At 40.2% G+C, this 9,191-nt stretch overlaps 1 pseudogene across 1 annotated transcript; it reads left to right on the plus strand.

Annotated features, from left to right (window-relative positions):
• Positions 1–754: 754 nt before the first annotated feature.
• Positions 755–2,380, plus strand: LOC308341605 (mRNA decay activator protein ZFP36L2-like; annotated as a pseudogene). The gene has a single exon. The product of its transcript is annotated as an mRNA decay activator protein ZFP36L2-like (transcript).
• Positions 2,381–9,191: the final 6,811 nt, after the last annotated feature.

Below are 9,191 nucleotides of genomic sequence, written 5' to 3' on the forward strand. Positions count from 1 at the left end.
ATTTCTATTTTGGTTGCTTAAGGTTATTTATTTATACTTTAACTAGAAAACTGTGGTAGAGTACTCTGTATGACTTAGTTTTAAACCCTCATTCTGGCATTTGCCCTACTCTTCATTCTAAAAAAAGGGAAAATAGGTCTATTGAATATATATTATTTATGATCCATGAGAGCAGGAACTATATCTTCCTTATTTACTGCTGATGTCAAAGCTTAGTACAGTGTGCAACACATACTTAGTTCTCAATAAATACCAATTAAATGAATTTCTACCTTCCATATTACCTTGCTTCCAACTTCTAAACCAAATACTAAGAGCTTCACATAACCGCAGCTCTGATAAGTTTCACACCAGTTTTCCTTGTGGTGTGACATTTATTTTTAGGCACCAACTCATTTATTTAGATTAAAGTTAATGAAAACAAATGAAATGACAAATGAAAATTACGTGTTGTGGTCCAGTAGTCTGTGAGCTATTGCAGGCTCCGCGCAGGGGGGCGGGCCGGGCACCCCCGGGGCGGCGCGGAGGAGCGCTCTTTATTCTCTGTCCTCTTTCCCCCCACTCCGCACTCCCGGGCACCCTCAAACCAGGCCGCACTGCTTCCTTTTCCCTCTTGTCTCGTCCCCTGGCAAACTTTCGGTCCCTCCCCCGCCGGTCACCCGTTATTCGTCGAGGCTCGAGTCCGGCCTTGCCACCCCGAGGGCTCCTCCGGACCTCCCTGCCTGCAACTCCGACCCTTACAGGATCCAGAAACATGTCGACCACACTTCTGTCCGCCTTCTACGATATCGACTTCTTGTGCACGACGGAGAAATCCCTGGCCAACCTCAATCTGAACATGCTGGACAAGAAGGCGGTGGGGACGCCCGTGGCCGCCGCCCCTAGCTCGGGCTTCACGCCGGGCTTTCTCCGACGGCACTCGGCCAGCAACCTGCACGCGCTCGGCCACCCCGCGCCTAGGCGGGCAGCTGCTCGCCCAAGTTCCCGGGCGCGGCTAACGGCAGCAGCTGTGGCAGCAGGGCGGCGGGCTGCCCGGCCTCCTACGGCACCCTCAAGGAGCCCTCAGGGGGCGGAGGCACGGCCCTGCTTAACAAGAACAAATTTCGGGACCGCTCATTCAGCGAGAACGGCGAGCGCAGCCAGCACCTCTTGCACCAGCAGCGGCAGCGGCAGCGGCAGCAGCAGCGGCAGAACCGGGGCGGCGGCTCCCAGATCAACTCGACGCGCTACAAGATTTGTGCCGGCCCTTCTAGGAGAGCGGCACGTGCAAGTACGGGGAGAAGTGCCAGTTCGCGCACGGCTTCCACGAGCTACGCAGCCTGATCCGGCACCCCAAGTACAAGACCGAGCTGCGCCGCACCTTCCACACCATCGGCTTCTGCCCCTAAGGGCCGCGCTGCCACTTCATCCACAACGCAGACGCAGACGAGCGGCGGCCCGCGCCGTCTGGGGGCGCCTCTGGGGACCTGCGCGCCTTAAGCGCGAGGGACCCGCTGCACCTGGGCTTCCACCAGGAGCCGCGGCCCAAGCTGCATCACAGCCTCAGCTTCTCAGGCTTCCCGTCGGGGTGCCACCAGCCGCCGGGGGGCCTCGAGTTGCCGCTGCTGCTCGACAGCCCCACGTCACGCACGCCGCCGCCGCCACCCTCTTGCTCCTCAGCCTCGTCCTGCTCCTCTTCCGCTTGGCCCGGCTCGTCCGCCTCCGCAGCCTCCACGCCCTCGGGCGCTCTGACGTGCTGTGCTTCGGCGGCGCTGCTGTACCGCACAGGGGGCGCCGAGGACCTGCTGGCGCCCGGCGCCCCGGGCGCGGCCTGCTGGTCGGCCTCGTGCGCCAACAACGCCTTTGCGTTTGGCCCGGAGCTGAGCAGCCTCATCACGCCGCTTGCAGTCCAGACCCACAACTTCGCCGCCGTGGCCGCCGCCTACTATCGCAGCCAGCAGTAGCAGCAGCAGCAGCAGGGCCTAGTTCCCCCCCCCCCGCCCCCGCAGCGCGCTCCTCCCTGCCAGTGCCACCGCTCCGCCCTCGCCGCCCTTCAACTTCCAGCTGCCGAGCCTCCTGTCCGATTCGCCCGTCCGATTCGCCCGTCTTCGACGCGCCCCCTAGCACCCCGGACTCGCTGTCGGACCGTGACAGCTACTTGAGCGGCTCACTGAGCTCCGGCAGTCTCAGCGGCTCCGAGTCCCCCAGCCTCGACCCTGGCCACCGCCTGCCCATCTCCAGCAGCCTGTCCATCTCTGACGATCGAGGCAAGAGGGCGCCAGCGAGGAGGAGGAGGAGGAAGGGGGAAGGCTGTGCTGGGGATTGTTGGAGGGCGCCCCTGCCACCTGGAGCCCTGTTATGGGGAGGGAGGGGCGCGGGAGTGGGGGGTTACAGGCCATGAGCAGAGACTGCGGGCCGCACCTAGCACTTGGACTCGAACTTGTGTGCCGGGAGGGGCCCCAATGCTTCCCTTTCGGTTTCCTCTTTTTGTTTTTTGTTTTTATTATTTTTATTATTATTATGAAGTTTCATTCTTGTTGACCAAAAAAAAAAAAAAAAAAAGCCAACGAACTTTTGTATTGATGAACAAAATACTCACAACAGGGCAGTTGTGATGCGAACAGAACAAAAAAACAAACACTTAAAACTTTTTTAGGTCTCCTAAGAGTTTGGGACTTTAGGGGAAAAAAAGAAAATCAACCCAGCACCAGCAGCTACCAACCACCATTCCGTATCTTCACTTGAAAAGCATTAGTTACAGTCCAGATGTGGGAACTCTTATGTGAGAGAAGTTCTTAATTGTCGTTTGTCTTCAGACCAGTGTAAAACAAACTTGCTAAACCTCTAAGCTTCTGGAATCCAATATTCTACCAGGAATATGCCTTGATTGTAGTCCTCCGCTCCATAGGATTTTGTTTGACACAAAATTCTTATGTCTGGAAAAAAAAACAAACGTGCATTCCAAAGTTTCCTACTGGTTACTGGTTTTGTTGCCACCACTTAGTGGATGTTTAATTTTAGAACCATTTTGTCTGCTCTTTTTGGAAGCCTTGGGCAGAGCTTAGTTCGTAATCATTTGGGGGAATAACTGCTGAATTTTTAGCTGTTTTGAGTTGATTCGCACGACTGCACCACAACTCAATATGAAAAAACTATTTAACTTATTTATTATTTTGTGAAAAGTATACATTGAAATTTTTGTTCATGCTGTATTTATCAAGTATGATGAAAAACAATAGATATATATTTTATTATGTTAAATTATGATTGCCATTATTAATCGGCAAAATGTGGAGTGTATGTTCTTTTCACAGTAATATATGCCTTTTGTAACTTCACTTGGTTATTTTATTGTAAATGAGTGAAAAAATCTTAAGAGATTGTATGTAATATTTATTTCATTAATTTCTTTCCTTGTTTATGTAAATTTTGAAAGATTGCATGATTTCTTTACAGAAATCTATCCTGATGCTGTGGAAGTAGTTTGAGGAATATCTTATGAGTTTTCTTAGAATGTATAATGGTTGTAGCCCATCCAACTTTAAAGAAAAAAAAGTTGACCACATACTTTGCAAGCAGGCTTAAATGTGGCATGCTTTTTGTCATTCCAGCTTTTTAAATTAGCAAGAAGAAAAATTTTGCTTTTTGTTTATCCCACCAATTCTACTGTGACATACTCTGTGTTTAAAGACATGTAGCAATAATGGGGTGGGGGGGTTAGTCTCACAGTGCCTTTGGAAAGGGCCAGAACTTGCCTTAAATCCTCCTCAACCAAATAAGTATTTTTCTATCAGTGCTTGAGAGAATTTGAATGTAGGATGGGTTCAACTGCACAAAAGGAGAAGATATTTACCACTTTCTTATATAGATCTAAAGTGAAGAGGCCACCTCTTAGTGCTAAGAATGGTATGTAGTACATGAATATGCCTTGTTTTCATTACAGAAAATTCCAAAACTTGTACTTTTTTTTTTTTTTTTTTGCATGTGTAGAAAGGCAGGAATGCTTTCCTGGACAGTGGATGAATGAGCAGTAGCTTTAGTTTGTATGTAGGTACAGTTGGAGCACTATGTATGTATGTACTCGGGACTACTTTGACAGAAGTAGGTTTTTGAATGTAACAAGATAAGTCAACTATATTTTGTACTATATTTTGGGGAATCAGTTCACTACAAATTGTGACTGTAAACATTGTACTGTAAATGTTTTATAGTTTTGCCCCAATAAAATTTTTGGGAAAAAACAAAAAAACAAAAACAAAAACAAACAAACAAAAAAAAGAAAATAACATGTTGTGGACCCATTTAGTCAGTGTTTCAATTATATCAGCCATTCTTAATTTTTTTAAATACTATTTTTAGAGCAGTTTTAGGTTTAAAGCAAATATGAGAGAAAGGTAGAGATTTCCCTTCTACCCCTTGCCCTCCCCACATTATCAACATCCCCCCACCCAGACTGGTACATTGGTTATAACTGAGGACCCCAGATCATTACCACCCAAAGTCCACAGTTTACAATAGGGTTCACTCTTGGTGTATGTTCTGGGGGTTTGGACAAATGTATAATGATATGTATTTACCACTGTAGTATCATACAGCATTGTTTCACTACCCTAAAATCCTGGTAATTCACCTTTTCATCTGTCCCCCAACTCCTGGCAACCACTGATCTTTTTTTACTGTCTCCATAATTTTGCTTTATCCAGAATATCCTTACAATCATACAGTGTATAGTCTTTTCATATTGGCTTTTTTCACTTAGTAATATGCGTTTAACTTTCCTCTGTGACTTTTCGTAGCTTGATAGGTCATTTCTTTATAGTGCTGAACAATATTCCATGGTTTAGATGTATCATAGTTTATCCATTCACCCACTGAAGAACATCTTAGTTGCTTCTAAGTTTTGGTAATTATGAATAATGTTGCTATAAACATTTAAGTACAGGGTTGTGGGGGTATAAGTTTCCAAATGCTTTGAGTAAATATCAAGTAATGTAATGACTAGGTTGTGTGTTAAGAGTATGTTCAGCTTGAAAAAAAAACAACACACCAAATAGTCATTCAAAGTGAATCCACTGTTTTGTATTCCCACCAGAATAAATGAGAATTCCTGTTGCTCCACAGCCTTGCCAGCCTTTGCTGTTGTCAATGTTCCGGATTTTGGCCTTTCTAATAGGTGTATAGTGGTATCTTATTGTTATAATTCACATTTTCTGATGACATATGATGTGCAGCATTTTTTTCATGTTTATTTGCCATTTATATCTTTTCTTTGGTGAGGTGTCTATTAAGGTCATTGGTTTATTTTCAGTCTCTCTCCCCCTTTTTTTTTTAAAGATTTTATTTATTTATTTGGCAGAGAGAGATCACAAGTAGGCAGAAAGGCAGGCAGAAAGAGAGAGGAGGAAGCAGGCTCCCTGCTGAGCAGAGAGCCTGATGTGGAACTCGATCCCAGGACCCGGAGATCATGACCTGAGCCGAAGGCAGAGGCTTAATCCACTGAGCCACCCAGGTGCCCTTTTTTTTTTTTTTTGGTTATTATCCTCTTGAGTTTTAAGATTTTTTAAAAAAGAGTTCTTTATATATTTTGAATAATAGCTCTTTATCAGGTATATCTTTTATAAATATTTTCTCTAAATCTATAGTTTCTTTTTTCATTCTCTCAAAAATATCTTTCATAGATAGATCAGAAATTAATTTTATTTCATCTTTGATTCCTTTCATCAGATTTTTTGTGTTTCTTCATGTAGATTTTGTACTTTTCATATATTTATATCTAAATATTTCATTTTTGACATTTCTAATGTAAATGATGTTACATTTTCAGTTTCATATTTCACCTGTTAATTGCTGCTGGTATATAGGAAAGCTATTGACTTATGTACATCAATATTATATCTTAAAACCTTATAATAATCATCTATTAGTTCCAGAATATTTTTATGGATTCATTTAGATTTTTTACATAGATAATAATGCCAAACAAGACATTTTTCTTTCTTCCTTCCCTGTCTATATACTTTTAATTTTCTTTCATTATTATACTGCATTAGCTAATACTTCCAGTGCAGTATTGAAAAAGAATGGTGAGAGGAGACATCCTTGCCTTATTCCTGATCTTAGTGGGAAAGCTTCTAGTTTCTCATCATTAAGTATAATGTTAGCTGTAGAGTTTTTTTAATAGATATTCTTTATCAGGTTGGGGAAATTTCCCTCTATTCCTAGTTTACAGGGAGTTTTTATCATGAATGGGTATTGGATTTTGTCAAATACTTTTTTTTTGCATCTATTGATATGATTTGATATGACCATGTGATTTTATTTAGCCTGTTGCTGTGAAATTTTACATTAATTGATTTTCAGATGGTAAACCAATCTTGCATACCTGTAATAAATCCCATTTGGTCATGGTTTGTATTTGGTCCAGCATGTGGTCTATCTCGATTAATGTTCCATATGAGCTTGAGAAGAATGTCTATCTGCTGTTAGATGAAAAAGTCTATGGATATCCATTATAGCCAGGTGATTAATAGCAATGTTGATTTCATTTGTGTCCTTACTGATTTTCTGCCTGCTAGATCTATCCATTTCTGATAGAGGGGTGCTGAAGTCTCCAACTATAAATAATGTATTCATCTATTTCTCTTAGTACTTCTACCAGTTTTTGCCTCATAAATTTTGGCCTCATATATTTTGATGATTGTTTATTAAGTTCACACACACTAAGAACTGTTATGTTTCCTTGGAGACTGACTTCCTTGCTTCCAAGTTTGTTCAGTCTAATATCAGTATTATAATCTTCATTTCCTTCTGATCAATATTAGCATTAAATATATTTCTCTATTAACTTACTTTTAATTTATGTATGTCTTTATGTTTTAAAGTTGTTTTCTTATGGGGCGCCTGAGTGGCTTAGTGGTTGCATATCTGCCTTCGGTTCAGGTCGTGGTCCTCGGGTCCTGGAATCGAGCCCTGCATAGGGCTCTCTGCTCAGCGGGAGGCCTGCTTCTCCCTCTCCCACTCCCCCTGCTTGTGTTCCCTCTCTTGCTGTGTCTTTCTCTGCCAAATAAATACATAAAAATTTTTATAAATAAATAAAGTTGTTTTCTTACAGACTACATAGAGTTGTTTTTTTTTAATCCATTCGACGATTTTTTTATTGTCATATTTAGATGATTGACGTTCAAGGTGATTACTGACATAATTGGATTAATATTTATCATGTTACTATTTTCTATCTGTCACCCCAATTTTTTCTATTTTTGTCTTCCACTCTTTTTCTGTCATGTTGTTTTTAATTAAGCATTTTTCTTTTGTTCCAAGTTATCTCTTTTCTTAACATATTAACTATATTTTCTTTTAGCTTTTGTTAGTGGTTGCCATAGAATTTGCAATATACATTTACAGCTAATCAAAGGTCATTTTCAAATAACACCGTACAGCTTCACAGATAGTGTAAGTAACTTATAACAATAAAATACACCTAATTTGTCCTTCCCATCTTCTGTCAGTGCTTTCATTCACTTTATTTTATATAAGCATACATAAGCATATATTGTATGTTAGATACAGAAACAAGTATATATCATCAAATGCATTGTTGTATTTTGAACAAGCTACCTACTATATATTAACAAATAGATACTGTTATATACTCTATAATATATATATAACAAATAAAAACTGTTATACACTCTATATAATGAGTAATAAATAAGCCACAGAGATCTAATGTACAATATAATGAACATAAACAACAATATTGTACTCAAATTAAGTAATCTAATAAATACCACTACAATGGCAATCATATGACAATACGTAAGTGTATCAAAGTCACATGCTGTACACCTTAAATTTCATGATACGTCAAAATTTATTTTTTTAAATAAAGAAAAACAAAAATTTTTGTTTTATTTTCATTTATTCCTTCTCTAATACTTTCCCTTCTTCATGTAGATCTGAGTTTTTGATATCCATAATTTTCCTACTTTCTATAGAATTTATTTTAATGTTTCTTGAAATGTAAGTCTATGAGCAACAAATTCCCTCAATTTTTGTTGCAAATGCCTTTATTTTTCATTTATGAAGTATAATTTGGTTAATGTGCCAAATCCTAAATTGGTGGTGTTTTCTCTCAACACCTTAGATATTTCACCTCACCCTCTTTCTACTTTAGTGATTGCTGAAAAGAAGTTGGACAGAATTATTTTATCTTTGTCTTCAGTAGGCAAGGTACTTTTTTCTCTGGTTTCTTTCAGGATTTTATCTTTGACTTTTTTATAGTTTGAAAATAATATGCTTAGGTGTAGTGTATGAGGTTTTTTTGTTTGGTTGGTTTTGGTTTGGGTTTGTATTTATCCTGCTTGTTTTCTGAGCTTCCTGGATATGCAGTTTGATGTGTGACATTAATTTGGAGAAGTTCTCAGTCATTATTGCTTCAGTTTCATTTCTGTTCCTTTCTCTCTTATCCTCTGGTATTCCCATTGCACATATGTTACATCTTTTATAGTTGTCCCACATTTCTTGGATATTCTGTTCAGTTTTTTCATTCTTTGTTCCATATGTTTTACTCTTGGAGGTTTTTATTTATACATCCTCAAGCTCCAAGATCTTTCCCATGTCCAGTCTGTTAATGAACCCAAAAAGTCAATCTTTGTTTCTGTCACTGTTACTGTCTTTGGCATTGGTTTTTTCCTTAGGATTTCCATCTCTCTGCCTATCTGTTCTTGTATGCTGTCTAATTTATGTACTGGAGCCCTTAGCATACTAATCATAGTTGGTTTTTAAAATTACATTTGTAAAAATTCCAGTATATTTAACATACAGTGTTATATTAGTTTCAGGTGTACAATAAAATGATTCAACAATTCTATACATTACTCAGTGCTCATCGTAATAACTGTACTCTTAGTACTGGTCACCAATTCCACCCATCCCCCACCCACCTTCCTTCTGGTAACCTTCAGTTTGTTCTATATTAAAAGTCATTTTTTTTTGGTTTGTCTCCTTTTCTTTGATCATTTGTTTCATTTCTTAAATTCTACATACAAATGAATTCATGTATTTGTCTTTCTATGACTTATTTCACTTAACATTTTACCTTTTAGATTCCTTCATGTTGTCGTAAGTGGCAAGATTTCATTCTTTTTATGGCTGAGTATTATGTTATATATATAAATATATAATATAATATAGATAGATAGATAGATAGA

This window comes from Martes martes (assembly GCF_963455335.1).
Source record: "Martes martes genome assembly, chromosome: 4".
Taxonomy (NCBI): domain Eukaryota; kingdom Metazoa; phylum Chordata; class Mammalia; order Carnivora; family Mustelidae; genus Martes; species Martes martes.